Below are 26,309 nucleotides of genomic sequence, written 5' to 3' on the forward strand. Positions count from 1 at the left end.
CATCAATGTCACCGTGTTTTCAAGCCACAGTAATGCACTTTACAGCAACTCTTCATCAACTCTTCATCAATGTCACCGTGTTTCCAAGCCACAGTAATGCACTTTACAGCAACTCTTCATCAACTCTTCATCAATGTCACCGTGTTTCCAAGCCACAGTAATGCACTTTACAGCAACTCTTCATCAACTCTTCATCAATGTCACCGTGTTTCCAAGCCACAGTAATGCACTTTACAGCAACTCTTCATCAGCATCCATTAAGACTGTATTGAGTAGAACGCTCAGCCGGGCATCGGTCCTTAAACGACCGTTCAAAACAATACTGTGATGAAACGTACAACCCACGAACAGGATGCCAGTTGAGACGGAGGCTCGGAGTACAGAGCAGGTCTACTGATAGTGTTTACCTGTCTCCTGCAATGGAAATGATCATGAGATGTAGCCAACGAGTGACCAATTGGTTGAGTAGCAGGGCGTGTTTAGAAGCATCAGTATCTGTCTGTGACCTTAAAACTTAAAAGTACCTAAGTACTTAACACTGGGACATGATATGTGGAACTGCATGTAGAACATTGTCATGTAGGATGTGTGTAGATGTGTAGGATTTGCTGACCCCTCATCACCGATTCAATACCTACAGGCCTGTGTTTGACCATGCCACTTTGTGACACATTACGTCCGTTAGGTCGTTAACTCGTCTGTATTGGTGATTGTAACCATGGCAGCATGTCTAACGACCAACCCCCACCTCACCTGTCTCCTCTGCTCCTCCAAGGTCACCCCGGCGGTGCTACCAGCTAAACGGACAGCCGGGGCGCAGGCTAACGGAGCAGGACCGGGACACATCTGTCGGTTTGGATCCTTATGTGGTCATTCAATGAGGCGTTAGAGCCGTATGTCGCCCAGCAAGTCCGTCTGGCATCTGTCTGTTGGCTTGGTGCTGTGTCTGTCACGCTCAAGCAGCGACAATTTAATGTGGCCAACATTTATTGAGTGGGTCAGACATTGTTGGCCGGATGAAGTGGAATTTCCCCGGCTGTGATTTTTAATTGAGCCGCTCATTAGCCCCTCGAAACAAATGACTTTATTCATCTCCTAGGGGAAATTGTTTTGGGAAATGGATAACGACTGTTCGCAGGTTTTGGAGTTCCATGCTATCATGTTTGGCTTAAAACCTTTAATTCATATTACAGCTCCAGGTTAACTGTTGAAGGGATATATAGTTGTAATTAATATTACAGTTCCAGGTTAACTGTTGACGGGATATATAGTTTAATTAATATTACAGCTCCAGGTTAACTGTTGAAGGGGATATATAGTTTAATTAATATTACAGCTCCAGGTTAACTGTTGAAGGGGATATATAGTTTAATTAATATTACAGCTCCAGGTTAACTGTTGAAGGGATATATAGTTTAATTAATATTACAGCTCCAGGTTAACTGTTGAAGGGGATATATAGTTTAATTAATATTACAGCTCCAGGTTAACTGTTGAAGGGGCTATATAGTTTAATTAATATTACAGCTCCAGGTTAACTGTTGAAGGGATATATAGTTTAATTAATATTACAGCTCCAGGTTAACTGTTGAAGGGGATATATAGTTTAATTAATATTACAGCTCCAGGTTAACTGTTGAAGGGGATATATAGTTTAATTAATATTACAGCTCCAGGTTAACTGTTGAAGGGGATATATAGTTTAATTAATATTACAGCTCCAGGTTAACTGTTGAAGGGATATATAGTTTAATTAATATTACAGCTCCAGGTTAACTGTTGAAGGGGATATATAGTTTAATTAATATTACAGCTCCAGGTTAACTGTTGAAGGGGCTATATAGTTTAATTAATATTACAGCTCCAGGTTAACTGTTGGATATATAGTTTAATTAATATTACAGCTCCAGGTTAACTGTTGAAGGGGATATATAGTTTAATTAATATTACAGCTCCAGGTTAACTGTTGAAGGGGATATATAGTTTAATTAATATTACAGCTCCAGGTTAACTGTTGAAGGGATATATAGTTTAATTAATATTACAGCTCCAGGTTAACTGTTGAAGGGGATATATAGTTTAATTAATATTACAGCTCCAGGTTAACTGTTGAAGGGGCTATATAGTTTAATTAATATTACAGCTCCAGGTTAACTGTTGAAGGGATATATAGTTTAATTAATATTACAGCTCCAGGTTAACTGTTGAAGGGGATATATAGTTTAATTAATATTACAGCTCCAGGTTAACTGTTGAAGGGGATATATAGTTTAATTAATATTACAGCTCCAGGTTAACTGTTGAAGGGGATATATAGTTTAATTAATATTACAGCTCCAGGTTAACTGTTGAAGGGATATATAGTTTAATTAATATTACAGCTCCAGGTTAACTGTTGAAGGGGATATATAGTTTAATTAATATTACAGCTCCAGGTTAACTGTTGAAGGGGCTATATAGTTTAATTAATATTACAGCTCCAGGTTAACTGTTGAAGGGGATATATAGTTTAATTAATATTACAGCTCCAGGTTAACTGTTGAAGGGGATATATCGTTTAATTAATATTACAGCTCCAGGTTAACTGTTGAAGGGGATATATACAGTTGTATATAAAGTATTCAGACCCTTGACTTCTTCCACATGTTGTTACGTTACAGCCTTATTCTAAAATTGATGAAATTAAAACATTTCCTCAGCAATCTACACACAATACCCAATAATGACAAAGTGAAAAAAAGGGTTTTAGAAATGTTTACAATTTATTAAAAACGAAAAACAGAAATACCTTATTTACATAAGTATTCAGATCCTTTGCTATGAGACTTGAAATTGAGCTCAGGTGCATCCTGTTTCCATTGATCATCTTTGATATGTTTATACAACTTGATTGGAGTCCACCTGTGGTAAATTCTATTGATTGGACATGATTTGGAAAGGCATATACCTGTCTATATAAGGTCCCACAGTTGACCGTGCATGTCAGAGCAAAAACCAAGCCATGAGGTCGAAGGAATTATCTGTAGAGCTCTGAGACAGGATTGTGTCGAGGCACAGATCTGGGGAAAGGTACCAAAACATTTCTGCAGCATTGAAGGTCCCCAAGAACACAGCGGCCTCCATCATTCTTAAATGGAAGAAGTTTGGAACCACCAAGACTCTTCTTAGAGCTGGCCGCCCATCCAAACTGAGCAATCTGGGGAGAAGGGCCTTGGTCAGGGAGGTGACCAAGAACTCGATGGTCACTCTGACAGAGCTCTAGAGTTCCTCTGTAGAGATGGGAGAACCTTCCAGAAGGACAACCATCTTTGCAGCACTCCACCAATCAGGCCTTTATGGTAGAGTGGCCAGACAGAAGCCACTCCTCAGTAAAAGGCACATGACAGCCTGCTTGGAGTTTGCCAAAAGGCATCTAAAGACTCTCAGACCATGAGAAACAAGATTCTCTGGTCTGATGAAACTAAGATTGAACTCTTTGGCCTGAATGCCAAGTGTCACGTCTGGAGGAAACCTGGCACCATCCCTATGGTGAAGCATGGTGGTGGTAGCATCATGCTGTGGGGATGTTTTTCAGCGCCAGGGACTGGGAGACTAGTCAGGATCGAGGCAAAGATGAACGGAGCAAAGTCACATTCCAACAGGACAACGACCCTAAGCACACAGCCAAGACACAGCAGGAGTGTCTTCAGGACAAGTCTCTGAATGTCCTTGAGTGGCCCAGCCAGAGCCCGGACTTGAACCCGATCAAACATCTCTGGAGAGACCTGAAAATAGCTGTGCAGCGACGCTTACCATCCAACCTGACAGAGCTTGAGAGGATCTGCAGAGAAGAATGAGAGAAACTCCTCAAATACAGGTCTGCCAAACTTATAGCGTCATACCCAAGAAGACTCAAGGCTGTAATCGCTGCCAAAGGTGCTTCAACAAAGTACTGAGTAAAATGTCTGAATACTTATGTAAATGAGATATTTCAGTTTTACATTTTTTGTAAATTAGCAAAAATGTATAAAAACCTGTTTTTGCTTTGTCATTATGGGGTATTGTGTGTAGATTGATGAGGGGGAAAAAACAATTTATTACATTTTACAATAAGGCAGGAAACGTAACAAAATGTGGAAAATGAAAGGACCCTGAATACTTTCCAAATGCACTGTATATAACTTCAGTCTACCTGTAGTCTACCTCCGGTCTACCCCCGGTCTACCCCCAGTCTAACCCCAGTCTACCCCCAGTCTACCTCCAGGCTACCATCAGTCTACCTATTGTCTACCCTCAGTCTACCCTCAGTCTACCTCCGGTCTTCCTCCAGTCTTCTCCCAGTCTACCCCCAGTCTACCTCCAGTCTACCTCCAGTCTACCCTCGGTTTACCTTCAGTCTTCTTCCTGTCTATCCCGGTCTACCACCAGTCTATCTCCAGTCTACCCCAGTCTACCTCGAGTCAACCAACGGTGTTCCCACGGTCTACCCTCAGTCTACTCCCAGTCTACCCTCAGTCTACCCTCAGTCTACCCTCAGTCTACTCCCAGTATACCTCCAGTCTACCCTCGGTTTACCTTCAGTCTACTTCCAGTCTACCCCCAGTCTACCCACTGTCTACCGTCGGTCTAGTTCCGGTCTATCCCCGGTCTACCTCCATGCTACCTCCAGTCTACCTCCAGTCTACCCCCAGTCTACCCCCAGTCTACCTCCAGTCTACCTCCATTGTACCCCCGAGCTACCTCCTGTCTACCTCCAGTCTACCCCCAGTCTACCTCCAGTCTACCTCCAGTCTACCCCCAGTCTACCTCCGGTCTACCTCCAGTCCACCTCCATTGTACCCCCGATCTACCTCCTGTCTACCATCAGTCTACCTCCAGTCTACCTCCAGTCTACCCCCAGTCTACCTCCGGTCTACCTCCAGTCTACCTCCAGTCTACCTCCATTGTACCCCTGATCTACCTCCAGTCTGCCTCCAGTCTACCTCCAGTCTACCCCCAGTCTACCTCTGGTCTACCTCCAGTCTACCTCCAGTCTACCTCCATTGTACCCCCGATTTACCTCCTGTCTACCCCCAGTCTACCCCCAGTCTACCTCCAGTCTACCCCCAGTCTACCCTCAGTCTACCCTCAGTCTACCCTCGGTTTACCTTCAGTCTACTTCCTGTCTACCCCCAGTATACCTCCAGTATACCATCAGTCTACCCCCAGTCTACCCTCAGTCTACCCTCAGTCTACCTCCAGTCTGCCCTCGGTCTTCCTCCCGTCTTTCCCCAGTCTTCTCTCCGGTCTACCCCAGTCTACTCCCGGTCTACCTCCAGTCTACCCCCAGTCTACCCTCGGTTTACCTTCAGTCTACTTCCTGTCTACCCCCAGTCTACCTCCAGTCTACCATCAGACTTCCCCCAGTCTACCCCGAGTCTACCCTCAGTCTACCCTCAGTCTACCCTCAGTCTACCTCCAGTCTAACCCCCAGTCTGCCCTCGGTCTTCCTCCAGTATTTTCCCAGTCTACCCCTTGTCTACCTTCGGTCTACTTCCGGTCTGTCCCGATCTACCTTCATGCTACCTCCATTCTAACATTGGTCTACCCCCAGTCTACCTCCAGTCTACCTCCTGTCTATCTTCAGTCTTCCTCCAGTCTTCCTCCAGTTTTCCTCCAGTCTGCCCTCTGTCTATCCCAGTCTACCCCAGGGGTAGATTAATGACAGATTGCCATTGATTTTGTTATCATGGACTGTGGCTTTATGTCTCTGGGGTGGATGGATATGGTACTCAATGAACACTGACAGCTGAACAACAGCTTAGCTAAACGTAATAGCTTGGGTACCAGACTGTTTGTGCTTACATTCCACTCCATGTACTATCTGTCATAATGCCAAACATATGCTTGGAGAGAGAAAAATGTTTGCCACATCACACAGAATACAAGTAGTGGAATGTATGTTAACACAGACCAGGTCTGGATTTCAGGATAGAACAACAGAGGATCTGTTTGTTCACCCGCACAATAACTAATAACCCATCCACAACCACCTGACTGTGTGATAAAGGGAAAACATGTTGCCCACACCTGACCCTCATTCGCAAATATAGAAAATGCGCTGTAGGCTACAGTCAAAGACGGTGTAACGATTTCTTGACAGGGGGTGCAGGATTTTTTGTTGCCTGATGTAGATGTGGTTCTGCTTATAATTTTTGGTAGGCTATTTGTTAGTCAACTTGTCTAAAATTAGATACATGTAGTTTCTCTTCTGTCATTATATGATGCCCTAGATGACTAAATAAACCCTTGCTCATCAGAATAATGAACCGGTAGAAAGAATGCTTCAATCCATAGCCGTGGGAAGTAGTGGTGCTGAGGGTGCTGCAGCACCCACTGAAAAATCACAAAAATATATATATACTGTACATTCAGAAAGTATTCAGACCCCTTCACTTTTTACACATTTTGTTACGTTACAGCATTATTCTAAAATGTAATAAATAGTTTTTTTCCCCCTCATCAACCTACACACAATACACCATAATGACAAAACTAAAACAGGTTTGTAGACATTTTTGCAAAAAATAAAAAATAACCTGAATATCACAATTACATAAGTATTCAGACCCTTTACTCAATACTTTGTTGAAGCACCTTTGGCAGCGATTAAAACCGTGAGTCTTCTTGGGTATGACTTTCCAAGCTTGGCACACCAGTATTTGGGGAGTTTCTCCCGTTCTTCTCTTCTGATCCTCTCAAGCTCTGTCAGGCTGGATGGGGAGTGTTGCTGCACAGCTATTTTCAGGTCTTTCCAGAGATGTTCCATCGGGTTCAAATCCGGGCTCTGGCTGGGCCACTCAAGGACATTCAGAGACTTGTCCCGAAGCCACTCCTGCCTTGTCTTGACTGTGTGCTTAGTGTTGTTGTCCTGTTGGAAGGTGAACCTTCACCGCAGTCTGAGGTCTCGAGGACTCTGGAGCAGGTTTTCCTCAAGGATCGCTCTGTACTTTGCTCTATTAATCTTTCCCTCGATCCTGGCTAGTCCCCCAGTCCCTGCCGCTGAATAACAGGACAATCATCCGCACAGCATGATTCTGCCACCACCATGCTTCACCGTAGGGATGGTGCCAGGTTTCCTCCAGACGTGACACTTTTCATTCAGGCCAAAGAGTTGAATTCATTTTAGAATTAATACTTTCCCGATGCGCTGTATGTGTCACGGTAGTCGAAGGGATTAGACCAAGGGGCAGCGGGTTGTGTGCTCATCATTATTTTATTTATATGTGAACACGAAAAAACAATAAACAAAGAACGACAGTAAGACAGTTTCGCAGACTACACAAAAGCAATGCAAAAAACAACTACCCACAAAGGGACAGGTGGAAAACAAGCTCCCTAAGTATGACTCTCAATCAGAAACAACGATGTACAGCTGTTCCTGATTGAGAGCTACACCAGGCCAACAAAGAAATACACAACATAGAAACCCTAGAATACAAAACAAGAACATAAACCAAAAACCCCGGAACACATAAATCCAACACCCCTCTACGTACACACACACCCCGAACCATATGAAACAAATACCCCCTGCCACGTCCTGACCAAACTACAATAACCAATTACCCCTTATACTGGTCAGGACGTGACAGTATGTATATATATATATATATATATATATTATTAGATTATTTATTTTTGACAAATATTTGTTGACAAAGTAGTGCCCTGGGCCTTTACTAGTATTAGCAGATCGATATAGACGTCTGAAAACGGAAAAGCATCTCAGCTTTGAAGCATCTGAGCTTTGCCAAAAAGGTAAGTGTATAATTAAGGAGAGTAAATTGCAGGATTCAATAGTTGGAATTGTAAGAGTTGTTGTCTGGTCCCTTTTTCTGTGATTGTCATTCTAATGGAATCCAGAAAGAACAAAACCCTGTCCTCAAACATTTACATCAAAAGGTGCAAAGTTATGGGCAAAGACACAAAACATTCACAACAAATTAAATATTTTTATTGAACAAATAACATGGAAAACAACCACTTTTTATGTATTAATTTACCATTACAAACCACTTAATGTAAATGTACATTACTTTATTGTACAGAGGCTGGTCATCTAGGTTGGACTTGTAGACTTTCCATCACCATGAAGAAAAACAAAGAAGAAAAGCCATGAAGAAAAACAAAGAAGAAAAACCATCAAGAAAAACAAAGAAGAAAAACCATGAAGAAAAACAAAGAAGAAAAACAAAGAAGAAAAACCATGAAGAAAAACAAAGAAGAAAAACCATGAAGAAAAACAAAGAAGAAAAACAAAGAAGAAAAACCATGAAGAAAAACAAAGAAGAAAAACCATGAAGAAAAACAAAGCACAATACAGTACACTGAGACATCAAGTGGTGTGTGATGATATGATGTGGCCCAGTTGGTAGAGCATGCTGCTTGTTAGGGTTGTGGGTTCCATTCCCGCAAAAGACCAGTATGAAATGTATGGACAACTGTAAGTTGCTCTGGAAAAGAGCGTCTACAGAAAATGAATGAATAGACCATAACAGTTTTCATGTAGAAATAAGATGTATTTGCAAAGTATTTCAAGAAACTGGAAAACATATATAGTATTTTAATACTCCACAAGTATTATCAGAGTAACTGTTTTGTAGCGATAGTTATCAAACTCAAGTTACAAATGCTGGTAAACACTCAAATACATTTAGTTAACATTTTTCACAAAAATAGTGCACTGGGCCTTTACTAGTCCCTTTTTAATTAACGGACCAATAATATAGACATCTTCAGCGTGGAAATAGAAACCTGTGAAAACGACAAACGATTTCAGTTCGGCTTGGATGCATATGTTACGTAGTTGAATGCTATCAGCTTTTATGACGCTGATAAAGACAGCACCTCTACACACAGTATGGTATCTAACTGAGCATTCGCATTCTCTCAAGATGCTGAAAGAAAGACATCATGTTTCTCCACCCCTGTTCTCCATGAGTTAATATTAAGGCTATGTGTGTCCAGAATTCAGTTTCCGTTTAACCCACCTGAACAGTAGGCTACAGTTCCCTTGACATGCGATAGGCCTATTTGAAATCCCATCTTGTGACTGTCGAATTTGTTGCGCCTCACAATCATCACACATAACACAGCCAGCACTGCTATCATCCTCTTTCACCACTTCACCAAATCTTTCCCAAACACTACCGTTCTCTTCATTTTCAGCTCTCATTTCACAGCTTGTATTGAATCAAACTCCGACATTGTCCTTTTTGCCTCCGTGGCTTGACGTTATCATGTATTGACCCTAAACCCGTCAGCCCTGCAGATATAACCGCGGGGACCACGGCTTATGCGTCAACCCCATATCACTAAATAACATGGGTCTTATTGGTTGTCAGCACAGATGACAAATGAAACAGTAGTACTCGGTGGAAATCACTTGTAGAATGATGTGCTATGAGTGTCCAACGACCACACACCATGCCTGAATTATATATGCAGTATGTTGCTCAGAACAGCTTCAGTCTCTGTACTCGCTGTCCATGGTGCTGATCTGTTACGCTCGCTCTATGTCCTCTCTCATAGGAAACAGAGAGCTTTGGTTGAGTTCAGTCATTGCTCTCGTCTTTCTCACGAGGTTTGCTACTGGAAGTCTGTCCCTCTTGCTAAATCTCCCATCTAACAGTGAACAGAATTTGAAGGCATGAGAAAGATGGTACCCTATATTATGAATCAGCAACACTGGGCCTAGATTTCCAAGGTAACCATCAGACTTCAAAAGACAATCTTTATGCTTCAGTCCATTTATTTTCTTTATCCGCAAGAATAATTGTTGGCATGGCAACAGGGCTTGGTTATATCCCCCTCAGATTTCTCTTTAAGCCGTATTAATTCGGCAGTGACTTAAACAAATCACAGCCCACATCTCCATGGAGATTCTTCTAGAACATTTAACGTTGACCTAGACTTGTCTCGTGCCCCTGTGCTGCCAGCCAGTCAGTTCTTCTATTGATGTGTGTAGGCCTATTTCCGTTGGCATTTCCCCTGTGTGCTAGGAGTGAGTGTGTGTCTGTCTCTCACTGTGTTTTCTATGACAGATTGAAAGAGAGCTACATAAATACAGTACTGTATCTGTGCTCTTCCCCTTCTCCTCTGCGCCTCACTCAGCGACGCGCCTGTCCCTGTCGCTCCGCCGCCGCCGCTGCTCCTTTTGAATCACACACAAGCGCGCGCCTAGTTATCCACCAAGTGATAATTGCGCAGCTGATTGTTTTCTGCGGAATTTCAACGGAAATAAACAGCGGGAAGTAAGCTATATAGTTTTCCGGTTTTCGAGGTTAAATTGCCATTTCGACAAACATTCACTGTTTTTCCCACGCGGGGGACTGGGATTGTATCAGACTAACTCTTCCGTTTGCCAGAGAGACATTCTGGAACGTACCGGGAACCAGGAGGGAGTTGTCAGTCAACAGGCATCAGGGAAAGCCTCCGCCCGTTGGGTTTGACGTTAACTGCTCCGTGTTGGGGTTCTCGCGCTCTCCACTCGCCTGAAGTGAAGTGAATTATCCGTAGTTGGAGAAGAACGTTCAGACTTGAGCCGCGAGACAAGGAACGCCAGACAGCCAGTGAGGACTTGGGATTTCAATAGACTAATGTGAAAACATTATCTTCTATGGATTCAGAGGCGGCGAGAAAAGGGACTACGTGCGTTTTGTTATTTTACGCATTAATAATAACCTAACCACACTAAACTGTAAGGAAACCCATTAATTGTTTTTTTGTCTTTGCCTTGTTCCAAAAAAATGAAGGTTGAACGTTAATCGTGCAGTTATTGAATAATTTTGACCCGTTTTCGTTATCTTGGAGGAAATGGCTTGACTCCGGTGGTGAGAGGAGGAGAAAAGGGGCATATCACCATCTGCGAGGGACTTCCAATGCTCTCTCCATCGATCACCAGTCGATTTACCCACATTGAAGAATGAAGATACGGCACAACGAGTTCTAGTGGATAGCCTTCAATAGTCGGTTCGCGTGGTGCGCAGGGGACGCCAACGCGAGCCTTCATGGATAGATTATCTCTGTAAATCAACTTGCATACAACGTTTATCATACTTTAAAACCCAGCAAAAACGGACCAGGTTGGAGAATATTATTCATAAAGCGAAATAAAGCATGTGGATTATTGTTCCCAAGAGACAGTCATTGCGCGCAGACATGGTGAACTGAGGAGTTGTTAAAGCTACAAAGAATATCCGAGCCGATTCTGATCTTCTCGCTTTGAAACCGACCGCCGCCCCGTGTTTTTAAGTGCACAGGTGGTCCATCATTTTAAGGTCGCATCATTTGCAACTATGTTATGTGAATGTCTTCACCGTCTCAGCTGGAATGTGTATACTTCGGATTCCCTGACTTATTCCTGACTGGATATTGGCAACTGTTTTGGGGATTTGAGCAAGTTAAGATAGAAGACAGAAGAAAACAGAAGAATATTCTCGGTGTTGTGTGAGAATTTCCCTCTTCTCCTCAACGACTGGCGACGCAGTACTCATTGATGTCAGAAAAGGTAAAACACAAATACTTATTTTCCTCATTTTTGAATTCTGTTGTTTTATGCACGCACATAACTAACACGCACACACGCACGTACACACACGTAAAGTGGATATGCTATTTATTTGGTCAGACACGTCTGGAGATCTGGTAGAAAGGGCCACACGATGATATGACATGTCTGCGTGTGGCGTCACGCCCTTGTGCCCCCACAGATTTGTCGAGTTTAAAAATGTCCCTATGTAAAATGAATGACTAAACTTCCTTTTTAAATTCACGTTTCACCATAATCTGTCAGCAGTATTTTACAGAGGGGGCATTGCAGACAAGGCACTTTCTCCCTAGTAAGTGGCTCCTTGCAAGGTGCACCACGGAGCAAAGCTATGCATAGAATTAGGCATAATGACTATGGCTTTAGAATCCAGGAAAAAATAGTTGTTTCAGGTTGTTTGAAAAAATGCTAAATTCGCCGACTTCCGGAGGGGAGCTGATCCCACCCCGGACCTCCCTCCAACCATCCACAGGTACTTCGTGCCACTACTAAAATAAAGGGTGCATGACGCCCCAGTGTGTGCGCATGTGCGTGAGAGTGTACGTGCGTGAACAACGGCTAGTGATTAAATTAAGTCTGTTACCGGTCTACGGGTAGCCTGTACAGAGGTGACAAGGCGGCGCGCTCTGATTGTGTTCTTGACCGTAACCTACATTTTCAATTGAGTCCGAAATCGAGCTACAACAAGTCACGATCATCTCAATAAACTCTGCTGTTCTCTTGGCTGAAAGGGAGACCTTGGATCAGTGCTCTCCAACGCTTTTCCTGGAGAGATATTCCCCTGTAGGTTTTCACTCCAACCCTTTTCCTGGAGAGAGCCCTGCCTTAGATGAATCATATATCATTTCACTCATTCAACCACACTAATGTATCAGGAGAAAGATGAGGTGATGGTGTGAGGTCTGTAAAAGCTTTACAATGAATGAATTTACTGGTTGATTGATTATGTGGCTGCCTCCAGCGCATCGACCATTGATGAAACATTTGCTTTAGATAGTGGTTCACAGACAGTAGACCTGTGAATATTTCAAATACAATCAGATACATGTGTGACTAGTCCACTGACACTGGGGTCACCTTTATCACCACTCACACATGTAGGCCTATCCTAGGACACACTCACACATGTAGGCCAATCCTAGGACACACTCACACATGCAGGCCTATCCTAGGACACACTCACACATGTAGGCCTATCCTAGGACACACTCACGCACGCACGCACACGCGCACACACACGCCGAGGGAGAGAAAAGGCTTCTTTAGTTCATTCTCTCTCTAGTCTTATTTTTATGCTGTCGGTGGTACCGCTTTACCTCTAATTGACCAACGGTGTGCTGTTTACACTGTTCGTTGTACCCCTTTACCTCTAATTGACCATCAGGGGGCGCTGTTTATACTGTCCCCTTTACCTTTATTTGACCAACAGTGGGCTCCGTATCCACTCTCCGTGGTGCCACTTTACCTCTAATTTAGCAACAGGGGGCGCTGTTTACACTAATTCTATTTATTTTCCTCAGTGATATGTCTTAGTGATTATGTGCTTGCTGCTGTTTAGGACGTGCTTGCTGCTGTTTTCTTTCTCTACATCTGAAATGGTATAGAGAAGAAAATGTGTCTCCTGTCCTGGGTTCTGCTGCATCAAACTAACGATATGTGTCATTGGCTGGCTGGGAAGAGGGGGAGGTGGCTTCGATCATTGTGTCTGTGTGTGTGTGTGTGTCTGTGTGTGTGTGTGTGTGTGTGTGTGTGTGTCACTGCACTTTCCTACATCAGTCACACAGACAGAAATGCACATGATTGCATGAATAAATGGATGGTATTTGGTATTGCAATTTGCAGCAGCTACTCTTCCTGGGGTCCACACAAAACATGAAACATGACATAATACAGAACATTAATAGACAAGAACAGCTCAAGGACAGAACTACATAAATAAGAAAACACACACGTAGCCTACATATCATTACATTCACACAACCTATCTAGGTCAAATAGGGGAGAGGCATTGTGCTGTGAGGTGTTATTGTGAGGTGTTATTGTGCTGTGAGGTGTTATTGTGCTGTGAGGTGTTATTGTGAGGTGTTATTGTGCTGTGAGGTGTTATTGTGAGGTGTTATTGTGCTGTGAGGTGTTATTGTGAGGTGTTATTGTGAGGTGTTATTGTGCTGTGAGATGTTATTGTGCTGTGAGGTGTTATTGTGAGGTGTTGTTGTGCTGTGAGGTGTTATTGTGAGGTGTTATTGTGCTGTGAGGTGTTATTGTGAGGTGTTATTGTGAGGTGTTATTGTGCTGTGAGGTGTTATTGTGAGGTGTTATTGTGAGGTGTTGTTGTGCTGTGAGGTGTTATTGTGAGGTGTTATTGTGAGGTGTCATTGTGCTGTGAGGTGTTATTGTGAGGTGTTATTGTGCTGTGAGGTGTTATTGTGAGGTGTTATTGTGAGTTGTTATTGTGCTGTGAGGTGTTATTGTGAGGTGTTATTGTTCTGTGAGGTGTTATTGTGAGGTGTTATTGTGAGGTGTCATTGTGCTGTGAGGTGTTATTGTGAGGTGTTATTGTGCTGTGAGGTGTTATTGTGAGGTGTTATTGTGAGGTGTTATTGTGAGGTGTTGTTGTGCTGTGAGGTGTTATTGTGCTGTGAGGTGTTATTGTGAGGTGTTATTGTGCTGTGAGGTGTTATTGTGAGGTGTTATTGTGCTGTGAGGTGTTATTGTGAGGTGTTATTGTGCTGTGAGGTGTTATTGTGAGGTGTTATTGTGAGGTGTTGTTGTGCTGTGAGGTGTTATTGTGAGGTGTTATTGTGAGGTGTCATTGTGCTGTGAGGTGTTATTGTGAGGTGTTATTGTGCTGTGAGGTGTTATTGTGAGGTGTTATTGTCAGTTGTTATTGTGCTGTGAGGTGTTATTGTGAGGTGTTATTGTTCTGTGAGGTGTTATTGTGAGGTGTTATTGTGAGGTGTCATTGTGCTGTGAGGTGTTATTGTGAGGTGTTATTGTGCTGTGAGGTGTTATTGTGAGGTGTTATTGTGAGGTGTTATTGTGAGGTGTTGTTGTGCTGTGAGGTGTTATTGTGAGGTGTTATTGTGAGGTGTCATTATGCTGTGAGGTGTTATTGTGAGGTGTTATTGTGAGGTGTTATTGTGAGGTGTTGTTGTGCTGTGAGGTGTTATTGTGAGGTGTTATTGTGAGGTGTTATTATGAAGTGTTATTGTGAGTTGTTATTGTGAGGTGTTATTGTGCTGTGAGGTGTTATTGTGCTGTGAGGTGTTATTGTGAGGTGTTATTGTGAGGTGTTATTGTGAGGTGTTATTGTGAGGTGTTATTGTGCTGTGAGGTGTTATTGTGAGGTGTTATTGTGAGGTGTCATTGTGCTGTGAGGTGTTATTGTGAGGTGTTATTGTGAGGTGTTATTGTGCTGTGAGGTGTTATTGTGCTGTGAGGTGTTATTGTGAGGTGTTATTGTGCTGTGAGGTGTTATTGTGAGGTGTTATTGTGCTGTGAGGTGTTATTGTGAGGTGTTATTGTGAGGTGTTATTGTGCTGTGAGGTGTTATTGTGCTGTGAGGTGTTATTGTGAGGTGTTGTTGTGCTGTGAGGTGTTATTGTGAGGTGTTATTGTGCTGTGAGGTGTTATTGTGAGGTGTTATTGTGAGGTGTTATTGTGCTGTGAGGTGTTATTGTGAGGTGTTATTGTGAGGTGTTGTTGTGCTGTGAGGTGTTATTGTGAGGTGTTATTGTGAGGTGTCATTGTGCTGTGAGGTGTTATTGTGAGGTGTTATTGTGCTGTGAGGTGTTATTGTGAGTTGTTATTGTGCTGTGAGGTGTTATTGTGAGGTGTTATTGTTCTGTGAGGTGTTATTGTGAGGTGTTATTGTGAGGTGTCATTGTGCTGTGAGGTGTTATTGTGAGGTGTTATTGTGCTGTGAGGTGTTATTGTGAGGTGTTATTGTGAGGTGTTATTGTGAGGTGTTGTTGTGCTGTGAGGTGTTATTGTGCTGTGAGGTGTTATTGTGAGGTGTTATTGTGCTGTGAGGTGTTATTGTGAGGTGTTATTGTGCTGTGAGGTGTTATTGTGAGGTGTTATTGTGAGGTGTTATTGTGCTGTGAGGTGTTATTGTGAGGTGTTATTGTGAGGTGTTGTTGTGCTGTGAGGTGTTATTGTGAGGTGTTATTGTGAGGTGTCATTGTGCTGTGAGGTGTTATTGTGAGGTGTTATTGTGCTGTGAGGTGTTATTGTGAGGTGTTATTGTCAGTTGTTATTGTGCTGTGAGGTGTTATTGTGAGGTGTTATTGTTCTGTGAGGTGTTATTGTGAGGTGTTATTGTGAGGTGTCATTGTGCTGTGAGGTGTTATTGTGAGGTGTTATTGTGCTGTGAGGTGTTATTGTGAGGTGTTATTGTGAGGTGTTATTGTGAGGTGTTGTTGTGCTGTGAGGTGTTATTGTGAGGTGTTATTGTGAGGTGTCATTGTGCTGTGAGGTGTTATTGTGAGGTGTTATTGTGAGGTGTTATTGTGAGGTGTTGTTGTGCTGTGAGGTGTTATTGTGAGGTGTTATTGTGAGGTGTTATTATGAAGTGTTATTGTGAGTTGTTATTGTGAGGTGTTATTGTGCTGTGAGGTGTTATTGTGAGGTGTTATTGTGAGTTGTTATTGTGCTGTGAGGTGTTATTGTGAGGTGTTATTGTTCTGTGAGGTGTTATTGTGAGGTGTTATTGTGAGGTGTCATTGTGCTGTGAGGTGTTATTGTGAGGTGTTATTGTGCTGTGAGGTGTTATTGTGAGGTGTTATTGTGAGGTGTTATTGTGAGGTGTTGTTGTGCTGTGAGGTGTTATTGTGCTGTGAGGTGTTATTGTGAGGTGTTATTGTGCTGTGAGGTGTTATTGTGAGGTGTTATTGTGCTGTGAGGTGTTATTGTGAGGTGTTATTGTGAGGTGTTATTGTGCTGTGAGGTGTTATTGTGAGGTGTTATTGTGAGGTGTTGTTGTGCTGTGAGGTGTTATTGTGAGGTGTTATTGTGAGGTGTCATTGTGCTGTGAGGTGTTATTGTGAGGTGTTATTGTGCTGTGAGGTGTTATTGTGAGGTGTTATTGTCAGTTGTTATTGTGCTGTGAGGTGTTATTGTGAGGTGTTATTGTTCTGTGAGGTGTTATTGTGAGGTGTTATTGTGAGGTGTCATTGTGCTGTGAGGTGTTATTGTGAGGTGTTATTGTGCTGTGAGGTGTTATTGTGAGGTGTTATTGTGAGGTGTTATTGTGAGGTGTTGTTGTGCTGTGAGGTGTTATTGTGAGGTGTTATTGTGAGGTGTCATTGTGCTGTGAGGTGTTATTGTGAGGTGTTATTGTGAGGTGTTATTGTGAGGTGTTGTTGTGCTGTGAGGTGTTATTGTGAGGTGTTATTGTGAGGTGTTATTATGAAGTGTTATTGTGAGTTGTTATTGTGAGGTGTTATTGTGCTGTGAGGTGTTATTGTGCTGTGAGGTGTTATTGTGAGGTGTTATTGTGAGGTGTTATTGTGAGGTGTTATTGTGCTGTGAGGTGTTATTGTGAGGTGTTATTGTGAGGTGTCATTGTGCTGTGAGGTGTTATTGTGAGATGTTATTGTGAGGTGTTATTGTTAGGTGTCATTGTGAGGTGTCATTTTGAGGTGTCATTGTGAGGTCTTATTGTGAGGTGTTATTGTGAGGTGTCATTGTGCTGTGAGGTGTCATTGTGCTGTGAGGTGTCATTGTGAGGTGTTATTGTGAGTTGTTATTGTGAGGTGTCATTGTGCTGTGAGGTGTTATTGTGAGAGTGTTATTGTGCTGTGAGGTGTTATTGTGAGGTGTTATTGTGAGGTGTCATTGTGCTGTGAGGTGTTATTGTGAGGTGTTAGTGTGAGGTGTTATTGTGCTGTGAGGTGTTATTGTGAGGTGTTATTGTGCTGTGAGGTGTTATTGTGAGTTGTTATTGTGAGGTGTTATTGTGTTGTGAGGTGTTATTGTGCTGTGAGGTGTTATTGTGAGGTGTTATTGTGCTGTGAGGTGTTATTGTGAGGTGTTATTGTGCTGTGAGGTGTTATTGTGAGGTGTTATTGTGAGGTGTTATTGTGCTGTGAGGTGTTATTGTGAGGTGTTATTGTGAGGTGTTGTTGTGCTGTGAGGTGTTATTGTGAGGTGTTATTGTGAGGTGTCATTGTGCTGTGAGGTGTTATTGTGAGGTGTTATTGTGCTGTGAGGTGTTATTGTGAGGTGTTATTGTGAGTTGTTATTGTGCTGTGAGGTGTTATTGTGAGGTGTTATTGTTCTGTGAGGTGTTATTGTGAGGTGTTATTGTGAGGTGTCATTGTGCTGTGAGGTGTTATTGTGAGGTGTTATTGTGCTGTGAGGTGTTATTGTGAGGTGTTATTGTGAGGTGTTATTGTGAGGTGTTGTTGTGCTGTGAGGTGTTATTGTGAGGTGTTATTGTGAGGTGTCATTGTGCTGTGAGGTGTTATTGTGAGGTGTTATTGTGAGGTGTTATTGTGAGGTGTTGTTGTGCTGTGAGGTGTTATTGTGAGGTGTTATTGTGAGGTGTTATTATGAAGTGTTATTGTGAGTTGTTATTGTGAGGTGTTATTGTGCTGTGAGGTGTTATTGTGCTGTGAGGTGTTATTGTGAGGTGTTATTGTGAGGTGTTATTGTGAGGTGTTATTGTGAGGTGTTATTGTGCTGTGAGGTGTTATTGTGAGGTGTTATTGTGAGGTGTCATTGTGCTGTGAGGTGTTATTGTGAGATGTTATTGTGAGGTGTTATTGTTAGGTGTCATTGTGAGGTGTCATTTTGAGGTGTCATTGTGAGGTCTTATTGTGAGGTGTTATTGTGAGGTGTCATTGTGCTGTGAGGTGTCATTGTGCTGTGAGGTGTCATTGTGAGGTGTTATTGTGAGTTGTTATTGTGAGGTGTCATTGTGCTGTGAGGTGTTATTGTGAGAGTGTTATTGTGCTGTGAGGTGTTATTGTGAGGTGTTATTGTGAGGTGTCATTGTGCTGTGAGGTGTTATTGTGAGGTGTTATTGTGAGGTGTTATTGTGAGGTGTCATTGTGCTGTGAGGTGTTATTGTGAGGTGTTATTATGAGGTGTTATTGTGAGGTGTTATTGTGAGGTGTTATTGTGCTGTGAGGTGTTATTGTGAGGTGTCATTGTGCTGTGAGCTGTTATTGTGAGGTGTTATTGTGAGGTGTTATTGTGAGGTCTTACTGTGAGGTGTCATTGTGCTGTGAGGTGTTGTTGTGAGGTGTTATTGTGAGGTGTTATTGTGCTGTGAGGTGTTATTGTGAGGTGTTATTGTGAGGTGTTATTGTGAGGTGTTATTGTGCTGTGAGGTGTTATTGTGCTGTGAGGTGTTATTGTGCTGTGAGGTGTTATTGTGAGGTGCTATTGTGAGGTGTCATTGTGCTGTGAGGTGTTATTGTGAGGTGTTATTGTGAGGTGTTATTGTGCTGTGAGGTGTTATTGTGAGGTGTTATTGTGAGGTGTTACTGTGAGGTGTCATTGTGCTGTGAGGTGTTATTGTGAGGTGTTATTGTGAGGTGTTATTGTGCTGTGAGGTGTTATTGTGAGGTGTTATTGGGCTGTGAGGTGTTATTGTGAGGTGTTATTGTGAGGTGTTATTGTGCTGTAAGGTGTTATTGTGAGGTGTTATTGTGAGGTGTTATTGTGCTGTGAGGTGTTATTGTGAGGTGTTATTGTGCTGTGAGGTGTTATTGTGAGTTGTTATTGTGAGGTGTTATTGTGCTGTGAGGTGTTATTGTGCTGTGAGGTGTTATTGTGAGGTGTTATTGTGCTGTGAGGTGTTATTGTGAGGTGTTATTGTGCTGTGAGGTGTTATTGTGAGGTGTTATTGTGAGGTGTTATTGTGCTGTGAGGTGTTATTGTGAGGTGTTATTGTGAGGTGTTGTTGTGCTGTGAGGTGTTATTGTGAGGTGTTATTGTGAGGTGTCATTGTGCTGTGAGGTGTTATTGTGAGGTGTTATTGTGCTGTGAGGTGTTATTGTGAGGTGTTATTGTGAGTTGTTATTGTGCTGTGAGGTGTTATTGTGAGGTGTTATTGTTCTGTGAGGTGTTATTGTGAGGTGTTATTGTGAGGTGTCATTGTGCTGTGAGGTGTTATTGTGAGGTGTTATTGTGCTGTGAGGTGTTATTGTGAGGTGTTATTGTGAGGTGTTATTGTGAGGTGTTGTTGTGCTGTGAGGTGTTATTGTGAGGTGTTATTGTGAGGTGTCATTGTGCTGTGAGGTGTTATTGTGAGGTGTTATTGTGAGGTGTTATTGTGAGGTGTTGTTGTGCTGTGAGGTGTTATTGTGAGGTGTTATTGTGAGGTGTTATTATGAAGTGTTATTGTGAGTTGTTATTGTGAGGTGTTATTGTGCTGTGAGGTGTTATTGTGCTGTGAGGTGTTATTATGAGGTGTTATTGTGAGGTGTTATTGTGAGGTGTTATTGTGAGGTGTTATTGTGCTGTGAGGTGTTATTGTGAGGTGTTATTGTGAGGTGTCATTGTGCTGTGAGGTGTTATTGTGAGATGTTATTGTGAGGTGTTATTGTTAGGTGTCATTGTGAGGTGTCATTTTGAGGTGTCATTGTGAGGTCTTATTGTGAGGTGTTATTGTGAGGTGTCATTGTGCTGTGAGGTGTCATTGTGCTGTGAGGTGTCATTGTGAGGTGTTATTGTGAGTTGTTATTGTGAGGTGTCATTGTGCTGTGAGGTGTTATTGTGAGAGTGTTATTGTGCTGTGAGGTGTTATTGTGAGGTGTTATTGTGAGGTGTCATTGTGCTGTGAGGTGTTATTGTGAGGTGTTATTGTGAGGTGTTATTGTGAGGTGTCATTGTGCTGTGAGGTGTTATTGTGAGGTGTTATTATGAGGTGTTATTGTGAGGTGTTATTGTGAGGTGTTATTGTGCTGTGAGGTGTTATTGTGAGGTGTCATTGTGCTGTGAGCTGTTATTGTGAGGTGTTATTGTGAGGTGTTATTGTGAGGTCTTACTGTGAGGTGTCATTGTGCTGTGAGGTGTTGTTGTGAGGTGTTATTGTGAGGTGTTATTGTGCTGTGAGGTGTTATTGTGAGGTGTTATTGTGAGGTGTTATTGTGAGGTGTTATTGTGCTGTGAGGTGTTATTGTGCTGTGAGGTGTTATTGTGCTGTGAGGTGTTATTGTGAGGTGTTATTGTGAGGTGTTATTGTGCTGTGAGGTGTTATTGTGAGGTGCTATTGTGAGGTGTCATTGTGCTGTGAGGTGTTATTGTGAGGTGTTATTGTGAGGTGTTATTGTGCTGTGAGGTGTTATTGTGAGGTGTTATTGTGAGGTGTTACTGTGAGGTGTCATTGTGCTGTGAGGTGTTATTGTGAGGTGTTATTGTGAGGTGTTATTGTGCTGTGAGGTGTTATTGTGAGGTGTTATTGGGCTGTGAGGTGTTATTGTGAGGTGTTATTGTGAGGTGTTATTGTGCTGTAAGGTGTTATTGTGAGGTGTTATTGTGAGGTGTTATTGTGAGGTGTTATTGTGAGGTGTTATTGTGAGGTGTTATTGTGAGGTGTTATTGTGCTGTGAGGTGTTATTGTGAGGTGTTATTGTGAGGTGTTATTGTGAGGTGAGGTGTTATTGTGAGGTGTTATTGTGAGGTGTTATTGTGAGGTGTTATTGTGCTGTGAGGTGTTATTGTGAGGTGTTATTGTGCTGTGAGGTGTTATTGTGAGGTGTTATTGTGAGGTGTTATTGTGAGTTGTTATTGTGAGGTGTCATTGTGCTGTGAGATGTTATTGTGAGGTGTTATTGTGAGGTGTTATTGTGCTGTGAGGTGTTATTGTGAGGTGTTATTGTGAGGTGTCATTGTGCTGTGAGGTGTTATTGTGAGGTGTTATTGTGAGGTGTTATTGTGAGGTGTTATTGTGAGGTGTTATTGTGAGGTGTTACTGTGAGTTGTTACTGTGAGGTGTCATTGTGCTGTGAGGTGTTATTGTGAGGTGTTATTGTGAGGTGTTATTGTGAGGTGTTATTGTGAGGTGTTTTGTGCTGTGAGGTGTTATTGTGAGGTGTTATTGTGAGGTGTTATTGTGCTGTGAGGTGTTATTGTGAGGTGTTATTGGGCTGTGAGGTGTTATTGTGAGGTGTTATTGTGAGGTGTTATTGTGCTGTAAGGTGTTATTGTGAGGTGTTATTGTGAGGTGTTATTGTGCTGTGAGGTGTTATTGTGCTGTGTTATTGTGAGGTGTTATTGTGAGGTGTTATTGTGCTGTGAGATGTTATTGTGAGGTGTTATTGTGAGGTGAGGTGTTATTGTGAGGTGTTATTGTGAGGTGTCATTGTGCTGTGAGGTGTTATTGTGAGGTGTCATTGTGCTGTGAGGTGTTATTGTGCTGTGAGGTGTTATTGTGAGGTGTTATTGTGAGGTGTTATTGTGCTGTGAGGTGTTATTGTGAGGTGTTATTGGGCTGTGAGGTGTTATTGTGAGGTGTTATTGTGAGGTGTTATTGTGCTGTAAGGTGTTATTGTGAGGTGTTATTGTGAGGTGTTATTGTGCTGTGAGGTGTTATTGTGCTGTGTTATTGTGAGGTGTTATTGTGAGGTGTTATTGTGCTGTGGGATGTTATTGTGAGGTGTTATTGTGAGGTGAGGTGTTATTGTGAGGTGTTATTGTGAGGTGTCATTGTGCTGTGAGGTGTTATTGTGAGGTGTCATTGTGCTGTGAGGTGTTATTGTGCTGTGAGGTGTTATTGTGAGGTGTTATTGTGAGGTGTCATTGTGCTGTGAGGTGTTATTGTGAGGTGTTATTGTGAGGTGTTATTGTGAGGTGTTATTGTGAGGTGTTATTGTGAGGTGTTATTGTGCTGTGAGGTGTTACTGTGAGGTGTTATTGTGAGGTGTCATTGTGCTGTGAGGTGTTATTGTGAGATGTTATTGTGAGGTGTTATTGTTAGGTGTCATTGTGAGGTGTCATTTTGAGGTGTCATTGTGAGGTGTTATTGTGAGGTGTTATTGTGAGGTGTCATTGTGCTATGAGGTGTCATTGTGCTGTGAGGTGTCATTGTGAGGTGTTATTGTGAGTTGTTATTGTGAGGTGTCATTGTGCTGTGAGGTGTTATTGTGAGAGTGTTATTGTGCTGTGAGGTGTTATTGTGAGGTGTTATTGTGAGGTGTCATTGTGCTGTGAGGTGTTATTGTGAGGTGTTATTGTGAGGTGTTATTGTGAGGTGTCATTGTGCTGTGAGGTGTTATTGTGAGGTGTTATTGTGAGGTGTTATTGTGAGGTGTTATTGTGAGGTGTTATTGTGAGGTGTTATTGTGCTGTGAGGTGTTATTGTGAGGTGTTATTGTGAGGTGTCATTGTGCTGTGAGCTGTTATTGTGAGGTGTTATTGTGAGGTGTTATTGTGAGGTCTTACTGTGAGGTGTCATTGTGCTGTGAGGTGTTGTTGTGAGGTGTTATTGTGAGGTGTTATTGTGCTGTGAGGTGTTATTGTGAGGTGTTATTGTGAGGTGTTATTGTGCTGTGAGGTGTTATTGTGAGGTGTTATTGTGCTGTGAGGTGTTATTGTGAGGTGTTATTGTGAGGTGTTATTGTGCTGTGAGGTGTTATTGTGAGGTGCTATTGTGAGGTGTCATTGTGCTGTGATGTGTTATTGTGAGGTGTTATTGTGAGGTGTTATTGTGCTGTGAGAAGTTATTGTGAGGTGTTATTGTGAGGTGTCATTGTGCTATGAGGTGTTATTGTGAGGTGTTATTGTGAGGTGTTATTGTGAGGTGTTACTGTGAGGTGTTATTGTGAGGTGTCATTGTGCTGTGAGATGTTATTGTGAGGTGTTATTGTGAGGTGTTATTGTGAGGTGTCATTGTGCTGTGAGGTGTTATTGTGAGGTGTTATTGTTAGGTGTCATTGTGAGGTGTCATTTTGAGGTGTCATTGTGAGGTGTTATTGTGAGACGTTATTGTGAGGTGTCATTGTGCTGTGAGGTGTTATTGTGAGGTGTTCATGTGAATGGATGAATGGGTTGAATACACAAATGAATGGAAATGAATGGATGGATCACTAGATAAACAAATGCAACATATGGAACACCGGTTTATGAGACAGAAACATATAATTGCATCGATGGATGTCTGGATAGGCAGAGGGGTTGGATAAACACGTTCATGGCAATTGCTGAAGGCATTAGTAAATGTACCTACACTGTAAAGGGTGAATTTGACAGTAACTTACAGGCAGCTCAGTGGCAAGTAAAATTCAGTACACCTCTAATATTAATACCGTATCAATGACAAACAGTGCAATTCTGTAAAATTGACTGTATTATACCGTAAAAAGTAGATGCTACTGTAATAGGAATGAATGAATGAAGGAATGAATGAATGAAATGAATGAATGATTAAATTCATTGAGGGGAAGGGTTTGTATTTTAATGTATATAACAACGGATTGGTGCAAGCAGGTTGGCTGCTAGGTAAAGTGTTTCCACATTACAGCATATTAATGATTATTTGCTGTTTTTATATCACTTGCAATTCTAGAGGCTTTAACAAAGGCTTCCAAACTGACAGCAACTACAGGGCTAAACAGACCAAAAGGCAACATGCTCAACCATTTAAGATTTACCACTTACTGCCCCTTCAACCTGTCCCTTATACATTGTGATGGGGCACTACAACCACATAGGAGTTCAACTGGTACAGCATTCTACCTAACGACTGCATCAAAATATGTTAATGAGCCAGAAACAATAATACCATGTGCCCACTAGTGGTAAAAAGGTTTTTGGCGCTCCAAAGATACCTCCCTGGACTGTGTTCTGTGGGGTGGAATTACAGTACCATTCCAAATACAGAAATGATTTCCCCGCCAAACATTTTCCCACAGTGCTCCATTATTTACTGTATGCTGCAGTAATACATTTCAGAGTATAAAAGACAGATTTGTGTTACAGTGTAAGTTGCTCTCTTGCCTGGATCGTTACACTTCATTAACAGAAACACACATAATTGCATAGTTGAATGGATTGATGGATTGAATCAACAAATTAATGGAAATGAATGGATAGATTACTGAATAAACACATTGATGCATTGTATTGAAAAAAGTTCGCTTGATAAATGAACAGATGATCAGTCTATATGCAATTTGAATTTCTGCATAATCAACCAACACAACAGGTAAATACTAAACACGTTGGCAGCAACTGGAAAACCAATTATAGATTAGAGGAGGGTAATTAAATTGTCAAATTAAAAGATTTTAGAATATCGAAGCATCCTTCATCAGGGGTGATTGAATGGTTTGTTAGCTGTTCTCTCAAGCGTGTCGGCCAATCAGAGAGAAGACAGGAGACAGAGTGGGTGCTTTGACAGCAGAACGGTGCCTCTAAAAGACTCTTTCAGCAAGAGATCTCTCTGTTCACTGTAATATATTTGTTTTACATCTTTGTATGTCGTCTGTGGATGAGTTGCCTACAACGCTTTTAATGCCGGATATCTTTGTTCACGATAACATATTTATTTTATATTTCGAGCTTTGCTTGTGCTGTAGGTTAGTCATCTATCTTCTCAGTGTTGGGGCACAGTGTAGGCTACTAGAACTCCCACAATGCAATATGTCACAGTGCTCCTATCAATGCAAAATGTCACAGTGCTACTCTCAATGCAATATGTCACAGTGCTCCTCTCAATGCAATATGTCACAGTGCTCCTCTCAGTCTGGTTCAGTGGTCCCTGAGAGAGAGAGAGTGTGTTTGTGTGTGTGTGAGAGAGAGAGAGGGGTAAATCAAATTAAGCCAATGGCTGTCTCTGAGGGAGGCTTACGACTATACTGACCATGACTCCTCAAGATTACTAACTCCCCTCCCTTCCTCTCCTCCACCTCTCCTCTCCTCATTTCCACATCTCACCTCCTTCCCACCTCTCCTCTCTAGCTTCCTTCCTCCCTCCCTCCTCCACCTCTCCGCTCCCCATTTCTACATCTCACCTCCTTCCCACCTCTCCTTCTCTCTAGCTCCCTCCCTCCCTCCTCCACCTCTCCTCTCCCCATTTCCACATCTCACCTCCTTCCTATCTCTCCTTCTCTCTAGCTCCCTCCCTCCCTCCTCCACCCTCCTCTCCCATTTCCACTCTCACCTCCCTCCCTCCCTCCCTCTCTCCTCCCTCCCTCCCTCCCTCCCTCCCTCCCTCCCTCCCTCCCTCCCTCCCTCCCTCCCTCCTCCACCTCTACTCTCCCCATCTCACCTCCTTCCTATCTCTCCTTCTCTCTAGCTCCCTCCCTCCTCCACCTCTCCTCTCCCCCTTTCCACAACTGACCTCCTTCCCACCTCTCCTTCTCTCTAGCTCCCTCCCTCCCTCCCTCCTCCACCTCTTCTCTCCCCATTTCCACATCTCACCTCCTTCCCACCTCTCCTTCTCTCCAGCTCCCTCCCTTCCTCCTCCACCTCTCCTCTCCCCATTTCCACATATCACCTCCTTCCCACCTCTCCTTCTCTCTAGCTCCCTCTGTCCCTTCCTCTCCTCCACCTCTCCTCTCCCCATTTCCACACCTCACCTCCTTCCCATCTCTCCTTCTCTCTAGCTCCCTCCCTCCCTCCTCCACCTCTCCTCTCCCCCTTTCCACAACTGACCTCCTTCCCACCTCTCCTTCTCTCTAGCTCCATCCCTCCCTCCCTCCTCCACCTCTTCTCTCCCCATTTCCACATCTCACCTCCTTCCCACCTCTCCTTCTCTCCGGCTCCCTCCCTTCCTCCTCCACCTCTC

General features: G+C 42.7%; 1 protein-coding gene across 1 annotated transcript in view; it reads left to right on the top strand.

Moving 5' to 3' along the window:
- Nucleotides 1–9,305: 9,305 nt before the first annotated feature.
- LOC123725452 (voltage-dependent T-type calcium channel subunit alpha-1H) overlaps nt 9,306–26,309 on the top strand; it is a 76,921-nt gene continuing 59,917 nt past the window's right edge. Inside the window, exon 1 of the mRNA XM_045691000.1 lies at nt 9,306–11,530. The gene's annotated coding sequence lies outside the window, so the exon portion shown is untranslated. The remainder of the gene's footprint in view (nt 11,531–26,309) is intronic.

Source organism: Salmo salar, chromosome ssa12, assembly GCF_905237065.1.
Source record: "Salmo salar chromosome ssa12, Ssal_v3.1, whole genome shotgun sequence".
Lineage (NCBI taxonomy): Eukaryota > Metazoa > Chordata > Actinopteri > Salmoniformes > Salmonidae > Salmo > Salmo salar.